Source organism: Hyposmocoma kahamanoa, unplaced genomic scaffold (genome assembly GCF_003589595.1).
Source record: "Hyposmocoma kahamanoa isolate Upper Pololo Valley unplaced genomic scaffold, ASM358959v1 79, whole genome shotgun sequence".
In the NCBI taxonomy this organism is placed as follows: Eukaryota; Metazoa; Arthropoda; class Insecta; order Lepidoptera; family Cosmopterigidae; genus Hyposmocoma; species Hyposmocoma kahamanoa.
Window position 1 is genome coordinate 10,302,220 of NW_020653993.1, and position 15,129 is coordinate 10,317,348.

Sequence of the window (15,129 nt, forward strand, 5' to 3'; positions counted from 1 at the left end):
ACATTTAATTAATACGCCCTCAAACGTGAAAATTAATTACTAGTAAATTAATTTATCTACTCTCCATGTCATAACCACTTTTTACTTTTTTACTTTTTCGAATTCGGGATTTCAAGAAATGGTTTTACTGCATCGTAGAACAAAACTACTGACCTAGGAGGTTGAAGTTGGATTTCAAGTAATTGTAATGGTGCCGTGTAAAAAAAAAGTATTACATAAATAAAGTATTTTATTTTTTATTTTTCTTTCTTCCCATTATTATATCTACTTTTTCGAACCTCGTTTCCTAAGTGTCCTTTTATTTCGGTAAAATAACTTCATTAAATCATTATGATACTAAATGTTATCTATAGTCCTTTTGGTACCAAGTCACTGTAGGTTATAGTCTTTCTGCAGAGGTGGTCGTTTTGCGATCTAGCCCTTATGCTGATCACGTCATTTTGAAGATATAGTCATTATGATACCGACCCTTATTAACCATTATAATCTTAAAGCATCAATTGTGCAATCATTTTCGTAACAAATACAAATGAATAGCCATTAGCAACAATTTAGAAATAAGCCTTTTAAAAAAAAAACTAGAGATATGGCAATATATCTCTCTTGCTCTAACTTGGAGTTAGTTACATACTTTGGAGAGAGAACTTTAACGATCCAGGTGCCGTTTTAATTTAGCTGCTTTTTATTATCTAACAAAAATACATTTGGTTTCCAAACAACATACACAATTGGAAAATATTACAATTGGTAATGGTAAAAAAAACAATTTAATTTCTAATGATTCGGTGGTTCAACGTTTGGACGGGCATTATTATGTGACAAAGCAATTTTCACGCGCATTGTAAGGTCATTCTTACCAAGAATGGACCTAACTTATTATCATGAAAAAAAGATATTTCACAAGTTTCTCAAAGGTGGTGCTGACGACAAAAAAGCCATTTAAACTCAATATAAAAATCAAGAAATGGAGAAGGTCACAAGATCCGGTGTCACGATTTGTAACTCAGTTGGTAAGGGCGGTGGCCCCAACTTAGCCACACTGGATCTGGATTTATTTATTTTGGAATAAAAATAATTCCGCTGTCACGGGATATCGGACCTCTAAAGGGCCCAAAAAGTTGGTTATGATAAAATAAACATACGCAATTTAGATCCAAAACTTACTTTCATTTCCTATGTGTAACAAATTGCGAAAATGTAAGTCGATAAATAATTCCGCTTTGTTAGCTCCGATTGTTTGTGCTATGCGATTCAAACGATGGATCACATCAGATTGTGTATAAGTTAATTCCAGGTACTGGAGTTACCTCGTGAAGACACCTTGCACATCCAGCATTGAGTTTATGCAATGTCAGTTTTGTTTTTGGCTCACAACTATGTCTACACTTTTTGAATTGCGTAAGTATATGATTTTAAGCGAGTTTTATTCAGAGAGATTTTATGGATTATTTTAAATATCACTCGCGTACACTGGTTGCCTTAAGTTTTTGAATTCGTGACGGCAGTTTTTAGGTAGAGGGAGCAGGTGAAAAAGAGGATAGCGTTTCGAGTGCGATGAGAAAAATGCTTAAAAATAAAAGTTATTATTTAATAAGTGTAATAAATAAATAAAGAGGGAACTGAAATGATAATAGCACAGTCTAGATAAGTGCTAGACCAATGCAACGGTCAGTGGAGAAGAAATCCAGTCTTGTCCAGAGTCCATGGTTAGTCGTTTGGTTTAGGACTGAGGTGATGCCAATCTTATCAAAAACGCTTCAAAAACGTGTGTCTATTCTCCACAAAACGGGGTTGACTCCGACTTCTTTTTTGTGATACATCTCCAGCTGCTTGGAATGAATTTGTCACCCAATTTCAACTTCGGCAGGTACACTAATACCATGGCCAAAAATTCAACTACGAAACTTGGCATCCGTTCTAAGTCGAGGCGTTACTTCACACCAAGATATTTGTTTCAACTGTGTCTACCAAGCACAATTCCGGTCGTGTGTGGAGCACTGCTGCACCCGGAGGTGGTTCTGCTAAATACCAATGGCCGACTTGGAAAAACGTGCCAAGAGGCTTATAGGTGACTCGCATTTAGTACTCCGTAAAGTTGCCTGCTTATCGGTATTACAAGATATATCACGGAAGACTATACGTCTACTGGCTCATCTTTAGGATTCAAAACCCCGAAATAAAAACGGAAAGGTTATAGAATAGTATCGTCGTTGACAACAAGCACATAGAAAAATTCGTGAAGTCCGCTGGTTCGTTCCGTGGCTTAGTTGACAGAGCGTCTGGCACGGTTTGCTAGGAGACGTCGGTTCGAATGCGGCCGGATCCAAGGAATTTTTTCTAAGTGCTCGATTTTTGTATTAATAATTATAACAAACTAGTGGAGTAATTTCACATAAAAATAATTTAATATCAATTCAATAAAAAATGAAGTATCGTCGTTGTTCGTACGTCTGTCTAAGACATTTTCTTCCAAATTATTAAATGAAAAAGCTCAAAAAGTGGCATTGTGATACATCATGTTGTGTGTCTTTCATTCGATTCCAGGTAGGATCAATTTGGGAAATGAACTTTTTGGTTTTGATCCGGTGTTCTGGAGACACGGAGTAAATTCCGTTGCTGTGGTAGGCGGTCAAACTACAGGGAATTTCCTAATTCGAAACCTGGTAATTGATGCGGCTGTCTGACATATTATTATTATTATCAATTATTATAAATGATCTCAACTCACTCCGGATGATCTTGGCTGTATGACCCAGTCACCCAGTCACTCAGTCCATATTTGCCTCCCACTTAACGATCAACACACCTGCCCATACCATAAATTGCCAATCTAATATTCGAGAATCTTCAAATGTTGTTTACGTTGCTATTTAAGTCGTATTTTTTTAAGATATTACGATGGGACGAACAAGTCGTGTGCCTGGTAGTAAGCGAGATGTCCACCCATAATACAATTGCAATAAATGTCTATTCTATTCTATTCTATTCTAATAGTTGCAGTGCCACTCAGAATTTTAAATCACCAAGAGCTGAAGGCACTGCCTTTGAAACCGTCACATACCATAAGTAACTAATTCCATATAATAACAATTATCATTTCTTAATAAAAAAACCCACCTCAAAGTTTATAAAATCCATTGACTTACAATTATATGGACGTCGGGTCCGCGCTAAAAAGTGTCCGAACTTATAGGGCGTTAAAATCGTATACAGAGCGTCATTCACGCTTTAGTCTTCGTTTGTTCGACTGACAGCGAAGCAAGCAAAATTAGACAGTACTGCGATGACATTACAATTTAAATTCAACGTTTTAGCTTTTTCATATTCCTTTACATGTCACTACGTTTAAATAGGTTGACTTGGGACATTTTTTTCGTGGTTTTTGTATTACACCCGTCGTCCATATAATTGTAAGTCAATGATAAAATCACATCTATTTGCCAAGTTTTATTGAGAATGGTTAACGGCAAGTGGGTGAAATCCAATAAACCTGATTCATCCCCTAGTTTGCCACCCTTAGAAGTGGAATATTTTCTCCAAATTTAAATGGGACCAATACCGAGGTACCCTCTTGCCATAAAAAAAAAGAAACATCGAAATCGGCTCACAAATGTCGGAGTAATAGCGTAAGGTACATATAAAAAAAAAAGAAAATTCAGTCGAATTGAGAACCTCCCCCTTTATTTGAAGTCGATGAAAAATATGTCAAAGAAAATATATTTATTTATTTATCTTGTAACACCACGTACAAGAAATATTAGTAACCTCGCCGCTAGATGGCGTTGGGATCAAAATAGAACGCGCTATCGAAATGTTCATTAAATTACAATATAAGCTATATAAGGATATTGCATTGTATCGTTACGGGTTATGAGCCTCCAACTCGCCCTTTTCTTCCAGTGGAAGGCCAACTGCGAAGTGTCGAATCACTCCACTCCAGCATTTCCACAGGTGGGATACTCGGATGAAAGACCAATAGTAATCTGACATCGGTCATCAGCGCGAAAAAATAACCTTGATTCTTAAAAAGAAATGATATCGGTGATGGTACGAAAAAACCACATGCTAACGTAAATATCAGCATCATACAATAAATCTTTACTTTGCATGACATCACACATATTCTCGTGATTCATACCACTGAGTCATGCTACTTTTGGACCGTGCACGGACCCATACATGGGTCTACGTATTGTTATTTTTTTTTTGTTCGAAAAGATTACGTATTCCATTTTCAAGTTCAAGTGTGATGAATTCGTAACTTTGGTGTTATAAAACAACAGGTGATCTCATATATTAATTTTTTTTTATATAAAAAAAAAACTGTCTCCAAAAGTTCGCTAAATCATTTTCGCTGTGATTTATTATCATTGGAATCACATCTACGAGTTACGTGCCAAGTTTTATTGACATCGGTGAACGGAAAGTGTTGAAATTAATTATTTTTTTTATTGATATTCAATTATTTTTTGTGAAATTACTCCACTAGTTTGTTATAATTATTAATACAAAGATCGAACACTCAGAAAAAAGTCCTTCGATCCGGTCGGATACGAACCGACGACTTCTTGCATACCGTGCCAGACGCTATACCAACTAAGCCACGGAACGAACCAACGGACCTCACGAATTTCTCTATGTGCTTGCGTCGTGTCTTTGTACTTGGTCTTTCAACGACTTTTTAGCCGTAGCGCCATCTATGAGAAATCTATTACAGATTTATCACCCAGTTAGTACCTTTACAGCTACCGGTCCTGGCGAGAGTCCTGTTGAAATTAAATCCACATATCCAATTCAAAACCCGATAACATTTGTGAACCAATTGTGATGATTCTTTTTTTATTGGAAAGACGGTCCTTAGTATTGGTCCCATTTAAATTTGAAGAAAAAATTCCACCTCTAAGGGTGGCAAACTAGGGGATGAATCCGGTTTCGAGCACTTTCCGGTAACCGATTTCAATAAAACTTGGCAAATAGATATAATTCCAAGAACTTTTGAGGTTGGTTTTTTAGTACTCTGTACTGATTCCAGTGCGTGTACCTTCTTCAAACAAAACTTGGTATTTCTTAATCAGATTGTTTGACTTTATGTGACCTATTCAGTCCTAGGTTTCGCAACCATACGTTAAGGCACGACATAACGTAAGCGTAAAACGTGACCGACAACTTCACGGTAATTCGACGTATTTTGCAAACACAAAATCTATTGATCTCGTATAATAGTACAAGGTATTAGAAATCAGTTTAGGAGTCGTCGGGAACCGCAACGTTATATAAAACTTCTTGTCGCATCGATGGCATACACTATCTATAATGCATCGTAGTTAACGGGTTTGCCAATCGGCGTAAGGCATTCGCCGATTACTGCCCAGGATGCGCCAGACGTATCGTAGCAGCAGAGTCGACGGCTTAGCGCTGGCAACCACTAGTTGTGTAATGCGCAACGGAAAGTGAGCGTGCCTACAGCTCCGGTACTTATCTGGAAAATAGGGAGGGCACTATACGTGCACCCGGGGTGGCTCACCCGAGGCGCTAGCCTCTCGAAGAACCGGATGAAGTCAAGTGACAGAGGTCTTTGACAACCCTATACACTGGCTGATCTGGAGTCAAAACCTAAACTTATAAGGTTCTTGTGTCCGCACAGGTTATAGTGCCCTCTTCGTATACCCTACGGTGGGACGGTCACTATAATCAAAACTAATGTAGACAGATGTGGGACTGTATCATAGCGGTAGAGCTCTGATTTTTATTACTCTGTTATTGTGTGGTCAAAATACTGTTGCTTATTAATCCATGATTTATGTCAATTACAAGCTTGCAAACAGCCGACAACACAATAACAAACAAAGCAACAACAGGGTCCCAAGTATGCTAATTCCCACACACATTCACTGAGCGTCATAAAATACTTTTAATGTACGTTTTAAACTTAGGAAATGATATTCTTAATATATGCTCCGGAATCTTACTGTGAAAACGTGCAGAGTTCCCCATAAAAGAATGGTTTACCTTAATTAAGCAAAATTGTGACACCATGAATTTGGACTTGGTTCTAATATATTACGGATATGTTCTTTTTTAAATAAAATTATGTACATTATTACGGGCATACAAAATATTTAAGTAAACGTACTATGACGCCGCAGCCATGATACCAGTCTGCTTAAACATTCTTTCTTAGAACGAATCGCTCGTTTTGTAACACAAATATGGTTTGTATATCTGCTGCTTTACTCCACATGAGAATCCCGTGAGACATTATACTATGGAAGTAACTAAAGTAAACTAGACTAGCAGTACCATCTCTCTGAAAGGTGAAAGGAAAGGTTAAAAGTCTATCTTTTTTAACTATGCACGAAAAATTGATAATTGCATCGGCCATTTTTGTTTGACGTTACTTTGAGTTTGCGTAAATAAACACTTGTGAATATGGCGCCTAGAATGCACGTTACTGTATATCAGAAATACCATACAACCGTACAAACATTAAACCGAACTCAAGTTCAAAAATAACAGAAGTTATTATGTTAAATTTACATAAAATAACCTTAAAAACTTGTTAATAGACTCTTAACCTGTAGTTTTGTGGGCAGTTTTAACATCTTCTGATAGACCATAAAACCTAAATTTAGTAAGAACTGTTTTATTAGTTTGCTTTATACGTTTTAATGTTGTATGCAGTTAAAAGGCAGTAGGCGAATTGTTGTTTTTATTATGCACGTTTTTGTGCTACCTGTGTGTTTTTTATTTCATTTATGACGTCAAGTAATGAGATAAACAAGTCGTGCGTCGATTGGTACGCGACACGCCTACCCATAAAAGTTGTAGTGTCGTACAGAGCTTTAAAAAGATCTGTGGGGCACTACCAAGGCCCCCATCGCTCTGGAACACAAAGTTGACAAGTCCTATATGCCTGTAGTTTCTCCAGTGTCTTTATTTTTCAAAACCGGAACGCTGTTATGCTCACATTACTGCAGGGTGCCAGAAACGGGTATGGTGACAGTGGTTCTCAAGTACAAGGAGCTCTTTAGTAGCAGTAGAGCTCCATACGAATGAGTTCGTCCAGGGAAGTGCTACCACCTTACCTATTCCCGCCGCCAAGCACTAATGTCAGCATTACCGCGTTACGGTTTTGAAGGGTAAGGGTGCTGGTGAACTTACATAGTGCCTTATAAAAAAAACTCTACTGCTATTAATTCCAAGGTAATTGATCGGTGGTGAAGAAATCCAGTCTTGTCGAGAGTCCATGGTTGGTCGTTTGGATTTTATATTTAAGCCAGTGTCCAATTAGAGCGATGCAAACTTGTTCAATTTAACGCTGCCAAAACACAGGCATGTCTATTCTCCAGAAAACGGAGTGCCTTTGACCTGACTTCGAGATTTCGTGGTATATCCATACCATAATTTGTTATTTTCATTAGACGACTGTTCGATGACTAATGCCATCTCGGTCAACCGTGACCATGGATCATTTTTTATGGAAAATTACTTATTTTAAAAACAAATAAACGCAATTTAATTACAAGAAAAATAAGAAAATAGTTCAATTTCCAATGTTTTGCAAACTCGGAAACTGACTCGGTTCATGATTATTGTAGAAAAATCAATAGATGTAATAAAAAATTATGGTTTTCTTATTTTTTAAATTTTGTGTATGTACTACTAAGTGGGGGTGCATTATAGGAGACTTCCCCGCACGACGTTCCATTCTTTTCCTGTACGTTTGTTTTACGATACCAAGTGACAAAAGAACAAGTCGAGCTCCTGGTGATAAGCGACACGCGTGTCCATAACAGTTGCAGTGCCACTCAAAGTTTGAAATCACAAAGATCTGAGCGCCCGTCACCTTGACACTTAAGTTGATAAGTCCCATGTGTCTGTAATTTTACCAGCACCCTTACCTTACTATATTGAAGAACGCCATAAGAAGAAGTTTTGTTAACCTTGCTCGCGGAAGCAGAATACACTATAAACGCGCGTCCGCTTACTCACGGATCAGCAGATCCGGCCGAGCCCGAGGCGCTCACGCCAAACCACTTCTTGCTTGGGCAACCGAACGTACTGCCCATTATCGGAACATGTGAGAGTACAGATAGACGTCAATGGCGAGCGGCGCAAGCGTTGGCAGATAGTTTCTGGCGCAGATGGGTTAGTGAGTATTTATCGCAACTCATGCCGCGTAGGTCACCCTCCGATTCAAGCAGAAATCTCGAAATCGGAGACTTAGTCCTAATAGTAGACTCTACGTTACCACGACACGTATGGCCGCGCGGGGAAGTAGTGAAAATTTACCCGGGCCCCGACGACGGCACAGTTAGGAGCGTAGAAGTTAGGAGACGGGGTGGTATTTTTAGGCGTCCGGCGCGTAAGTTGGCCGTCCTCCCCAAGTAATTAGGCTAGGTTTTGTTTTGATTATGTTTAGAATAAGGATAAGATTTGTATTTACTTTTTACACGTAGGTAGTTTAAATTGATTTGTTTGTATACCGTTTAGATCGTTTGTTTTCTTTTTTTATATACTATTTTATCCTTTTTGTCATTGTTTACCTGGCCTTAGCTCGTAAGACTTCGCTGAGGGGAGGATGTTACGGACGGCCGTACGTGCCTGGCCGGTCAGAGCTAGAATTGAGAGGAAAATGAATAGCTCTGATTGGCCGAGTGGCGTAGCGACCCATTGATAGGACCGGTACGGTGTGGGAGACACCGTACCGGTATAAATATAAGCGAACCTCTTCTTTTAATTAATTAGATTCTTTGATTAGATTCTTGGATTAGATTTTTTTGTATTCTTGCGCTCTTGGTTGTAAGACGTGTTCATGATTGTAAGTCAGATCGACATGAGTTTTTATGAATATACAGTCCATTGCACAAGAATAAGAAGGCTCTTCAACATTTAAAATAAAACACTATCACTATTATTGATCGTGTTTTGTTTGGAACAGAATATTTCGATCAACATGTTAAATGACATTGCCTAGTTTCGTGTAAGTTTAATAGAAGAAAAATGTCCGTAACAGACGTACGGACAAACACGACAATTTTGTTTTGAAGTTTTGAACCCTAAAGATTAAGAAATAACAAAAAAGTCTTAATAATGTCAAACAAAAAAAGTTTCCCGTCCTGTATTTTTTTTCTTTCCTTCACTATAATAAGGGCTAACAATGACAGGAAATGACGTCAAAGTACAGGTGGTACATTAGGGCCGATAGTCTTACATTTTTGGTGGTACAAGTTATAAACTTTTTGAACTTGAAAGAAAAGCCTCTAAATGCCGGTTGTGTTGCATTACTTTAGAACATTTCAAATTTTTAACCCCCGACGTAAAAAGAGGAGTTATGAATTGGAAGCCTTTGTTTGTGTATCTGTGTGTCGGTCTTTAAAATGAATAATTTTTATTAATTTATTCAAAATAATTTAATATAATAAAACATCGTGATATTCAATATTTTTATTCAATACTCGGAAAACGTGTGAAATGCAGCGCCACACTGACTATGGTCTAAACTAGAGTTGTTGCGAATATCAGCATATCTGCACAAATTAAAATATCCGCATCAGCATTCATCGATGCTGATATTAATTGCGGATATTCGGGTTCTGATATGACCTAAAAGGCACGTTAGAATAATTTACAAACCTTTTAGTAAACCGAGAAAGTTGTTTTTAAGCAGTTGGCAGACAACTGCGTGTTCCGGCAGCGGCCGGTGAGTGCCAGAAGCTAATTTGCTTGCGTTTCCGAACATGTTTTTAAGTCAGGTCATATTATAATCAATATAACATTAGTTTTATTATTACTTATTATGTAGTGTACTTATGATGATATTCTTTGGTTGCACCCCTTTTGCATATCCGAATTGTCTATCCTAAGGTTGCCTGGAAGAAATTGCTACATAGCAATAAGGCCGCCTGTTGCACATTGACTTACTACTACTATTATACTTAAGCTATTGTATTGTATTTTAATTGTAATTTTATGTGCAATAAAGAACATTTCATTCATTCATTAGTATACAAATAGAATCAACATTTACTTAGTTCTAAAAATAAGTACTTAAATTTTATTTTTAATGCTCATTTATCTTACTTTTGAGGCCCAACATAAAACTATCAAAGTCAATTTATGCAAGTCGAAAATTTTTTGTGTAGCTCAAAACAGATTAAAATATCGATCGATTTAAGTTATTTTATGTCTCAGCAAAAGAGGATCAATCAATAAAAAAATAACCGTTCAGATTTTTTGCCTGCTGTTAGTGCAATTTAAAAAGATCATTTAATTACACGTACACCTACTTGCCATATTTCATTACAATACCAAAGAAAATAGAAAGGTTGTTCATGTAGACAGATTCAGTAAGAATGTGCGTGAAATCAGAAAATCAAAAAATCAGCAAATGCTGATGTGTAGAAAACCTACAAACCCACGCCTGAGAGAGGAGACCCGTGCCCAACAGACGTGAGACATATAAACAGGCTGATGATGAATTATTCAAGGTTTTCTAGGGAAGGTATTATCCACTCTAAGTTTATTGCTTAACTTGAATATACTAGAAAAATACCGATTTCTGATCATTATCTTCTGACTTAAACCACACATAAACACAAGACAGGGTGCACTTGCACCGTGAGCAGACAGCCCTGTCTCCGGTTTTGAATAACTATTGTTGCCGACCGATACTGCGTTCGAACAATACTTTTGAATGCTGAGTTAATGACTTGCAGACTTATAGGTCACGAGATCAAGGTCTCTTATGTAAGATAGTCTGCTTTTGTCTTTTTAAGTAGAACATCGTCGAGTCCATTTCCTGACTGCCTAACGATTTTGTAAGCTTCAAACTAGACAGCGTTTAAGTGAAAAGTCCTTTTATAACGCCTATTTAAACATCGTTCCAACGTTTAAAATATCATAGCAAACTCTCACATAATTTTTTTAAATAATTTGTATGCGTCTGTTTATGGAAAATATGTGAAAATATAGAGTTTAAATTAATGAAAAAATTTGGTTTTGGGTTTTTTATTTTACAATACTAAGTAACGGGACAAACAAATCGTGCACCTGGTTGTAAGCGACACGCCTATCCGTTGCAGTGCCACTCAGAGCTTTAAAGCACATAGATCTAAGAGGCTATGCCACTACGCCCATGTGCCTTTAATTTCGCCAGTACCCTTACCCTTCCAAACCAGAACGCAGTAATACTGATATTACTGCTTGGCAGCAGAAACATGTAAGGTGGCAGTACTTCGTCTAAAACAGTTATAATATAATCACAACAAAATGTAACAATTCATTTCAGCCTAAAGACGTCCACTACTAGACATAGCCCTCCTAAAAGATCATTATAAAGGGGCTGTGACGCACTGCTGGAGCCGCTTGAGCATGTCCTGTAGATTTTAATGTAGTTTCCGCAGCCTCCACACATCTTGCTTAGCGAGTTTAAAGTTCAAAATTCAAATTTGAAGAGAAAACGTGCTCGCTTCGGGAGTTTGGCAGAGAATGGTGACGGAACGGAACTAAATTAAAATGACGAGATAAAGGAATTAATTCCTTCGTTCTTTAAAGAACGATTCAAAATTTGAAAACATGTGGCCAGGATTCAGAGAAAAGGTGATAAAAAGGCAGAATGACGACGGAAGGAGGTTGCATTGTCACAATTATAACAGCCGATCTTGCGTTGCTCGCATGCGGATTAACTTTTTTGGATTACCTTGCATAATTTGAAATTCAAAATAACAAATACGGGTTAACGGAATTAATTCACAAATAACACGTTCACCTCTTACCCGCATTATTATTTTAATGAATACGATGTCATTGCGAATTAACACATTAACCGGGTTGTTAACGCCCACAGTTAAGCGAGAGTGCCTAATACTGCTTAATAAAAAAACTAGTATGTTTTTCATGCAAATTTTACTTTATATAATCAAAAGGGATATTTATGTAAATGATGTAAATGGGGTTTCAGGGATAGTAGTGAAAGCTAATGTGACTGCGGTGCCCCAATACAGTCCATACAGCACTTACTGTTGTGACCCTTGTGTCCCAACACCTGTACGAGGGAAGATCTCTACGCGGCCACGGGCAACGCAGTCAAGGAAATTCAGGGTCAATATAGTCCTAAATTAAAAATATATTGAAACGATAGGAAGAAAAAGGGTTATTTGTAAAATATCTACTAACAATCTGTACATAATGCTAAACATCATGCGTCTAAACTTAAGTTTAATTTTGATAAATTTATCATATTTTGTTTATTTGTGATAAATTTATCATCACGCACATTGCTCCGATCTCAAAGTAAGTAAGGAACTGCCTCCGTGGCCGAACGTTTTGTATGGTTCTACATTAATTTCTATCGTGAGTTTGGGTGTCATTTGTAGTTGTCTATGTATTTGTCCTTGGCACCCGAGACACTGGTTTTCCCTAGTGCTACGTTGAGTGGGAGATTAATATATCCCAAAGTAAGTAACTAAAGCATTTGTGTTCAAAAAATCGGAAACAACGATGGTACCACAAATACCCAAACCAGACAATATAGAAAACGAGACAATATAGAAAAGGAAATGCAACTATTTTTCCGGATTTAAATCGCGTATATTTTATTTTTCAAACAAACCAATTTAAATCCGGAACAGTTTCATTTCCTATGTGTAACAATCGCGAAAACCTAAGAACTCGATAATATAGAAAAGTTTTCCACATTGACCTGGCCGGGGATCAAACTCACCTAAGACCTCAGAGATGGCGACACCATGAAAACCGATGTGCAAGCTACTCGACGACGGTGGGCGTCAAATAGTGGTTTCAGAGGCGTTTAGGTAAACGCTCTTACGTTTTTAAACACCACACTTGCACATTTTAGATGTGTAATTTTGTGTGTCAATGAAACGTAATGACATTCTCTATTTGTTATTCCGCAGCTGCGCGTGGGCAAGGATCGTAGATTGGAATGTTGTTTGATTAACTTTCGCAACTTAACTGTTCTCTAATAGAATCCTTTGGAAGTGTATTTGTAATCTAGTTAGCGTCTGCCCGCGGCGTTATTTGCGTCCGGATCATAAAGTAACTGCCAATCTAGGTTAAAAACTTTTTTATAAACTAAGTCTGTGGGACTTTTTTTTAATGAAATCAAATGACGGGACGAACAAGTCGTGCGCCTGATGGTAAGCTACACGCCTGTCCATAACAGTTGCAGTGCCACTCAGAGCTTTAAATCGCGAAAGACTTACTTGGCTTCTAAAAGAGTTCGTCCAGGGAAGTACTGCCACCTTACCTATTTCTGCCGCCACGGTAATGTGAGCAACTGAGCATTACTGCTTTCCGGTTTTGAAGGGTAAGGGTGCTAGTGAAATTATAGGCACATAGGGCTTGTCAACTTGTGCATCAAGGTGACGGGCGCACTGGCGGTACCCCACAGATCTTTGTGATTTAAAGCTCTGTCCACTGTAACATATGTTTTAAAGTGGATAATGAGACCTGCGCTGCCGTCCTTGTCATAAACAAAGCATTTGTATTTTGGGAACTTTCCAGATATTGCCACTTATGACGAACTTTGAGAAGAACAAGTAGTGCATCTATAGTTAACATAAAGTAAACAAACCTGTTTAGTTAAAATTCTAAAGCTATCAGTCAATAAATCCAATAAGTAACACTTTCACATTTCGAAGTTTTCAACTTGATATTTCATCACTTTTGCCAACAATATTCATTTGAATAGCATCGTAAAATCGTATTTGAAAAATGGTAGTTCAAAAGTGAGGTTATATTTCATCTATACTTCTATGAATTGTCTATGATTGCACAGTGCTGTAGGAAAAAAATAACATTCCGTTCTTTCAATTAAATTCTTTGTAATCGATTGGTAAATCGAAAATTTCGATCGCAATCGAACGTGTTTCTAAGTGTAAAGATTTGAAGGAGGATTTAAAATTAAGATTTCGTAAATTTTAAATATCTGCTTTTATAGGCTATGTATTTTTACTATTAATGTAAGGAAAACCGCTAGTATGACTCAATTAAACAAATCGCTTAACCAATTAATTAATCGATTTTTGGTATGCATTACAATTGGCCATCACTAAACCGTCTATGGTCAGGTCAGTGCCTTGTTTACTTTTTGTTTAAAACGGATTGAAACGAAGTGTAATCAGTGAAGGTCAAAGCTTTAAATTACGCCCGTCACCCTGAGACAAGAGTTGCCCTTCAAAACCGGAGTTTAACCTGAAAATTACCCTACTGCTTGACGGCAGAAATAGCTAAATTGGATGTACTTCCCTTGACGAAGTCTTTCACAAGGAGTACTGCCAATAGCTTTAAATTTTAATTTACTTGAGCCTGGTATTGTTCCCAGGTCGTGGAAGCTTGTAAACGAGCAACCTGTGCCATAAAAAGGAAACAGAGCTGACCCTGTCAACTATAGACCTATCTCAGTCACTTCCATACTCAGCAACACTATGGATCATATTCCAGAACTCTACTCAATGCTCAAGTCAGGATTTGAGCAGACTTGAGTATGATTTCAAGCACTGGAAATACGACCCTAATGGCAAGGACTTGAGTATGATGTCTAGTGCTTTGAATCATACTCAAGTCCTGACTTGAGCATTGAGTAGAGTTCTAGAATACGACCCTATGGAACGTATACTCAACAACCGTTTCCTGTCGTACTTTGAAGACAACGACCTCCTCAGTGATCGCCAGCCAGTACGGATTTCGACGAGGGCGATCTACTAGGGATCTTCTTGTGTATACCTGTCACATATGAAGCGAGGCTACGGAAAAGTAAGGCGAAGCACTAGCAGTGTCCTTGGACGTTTTTAAGTACTTGAACAGAGTCGGTTTTAATCGAACCTTGACCTATAAAACACACCCGAAAAAAAGGAAAAACTTTAAACCTTGAATACTTGGAAAATTATAATTAAGTTACACACCCATTATAATAGAGGAATAGAAATTACGGGCTGCGCCTCAATGTGGTGTGTTATGCGATCATGAAAATGAATATTTGTTAATGTGTTTTTGCTAATGTTAGTAAATCACATTTTTTTTTATAACATCAAGTGACGGGTTGAACAAGTCGTGTGCCTGACAGTGAGCTACACGCCTGTCCATAACAGATGCAGTGCCACTCTA

At 37.6% G+C, this 15,129-nt stretch overlaps 1 protein-coding gene across 2 annotated transcripts in view; it reads right to left on the reverse strand.

Moving 5' to 3' along the window:
* Window positions 1–15,129, reverse strand: part of LOC113233604 — a 97,494-nt gene that overhangs the window by 15,998 nt on the left and 66,367 nt on the right. The gene's annotated exons all lie outside the window — the stretch shown is intronic.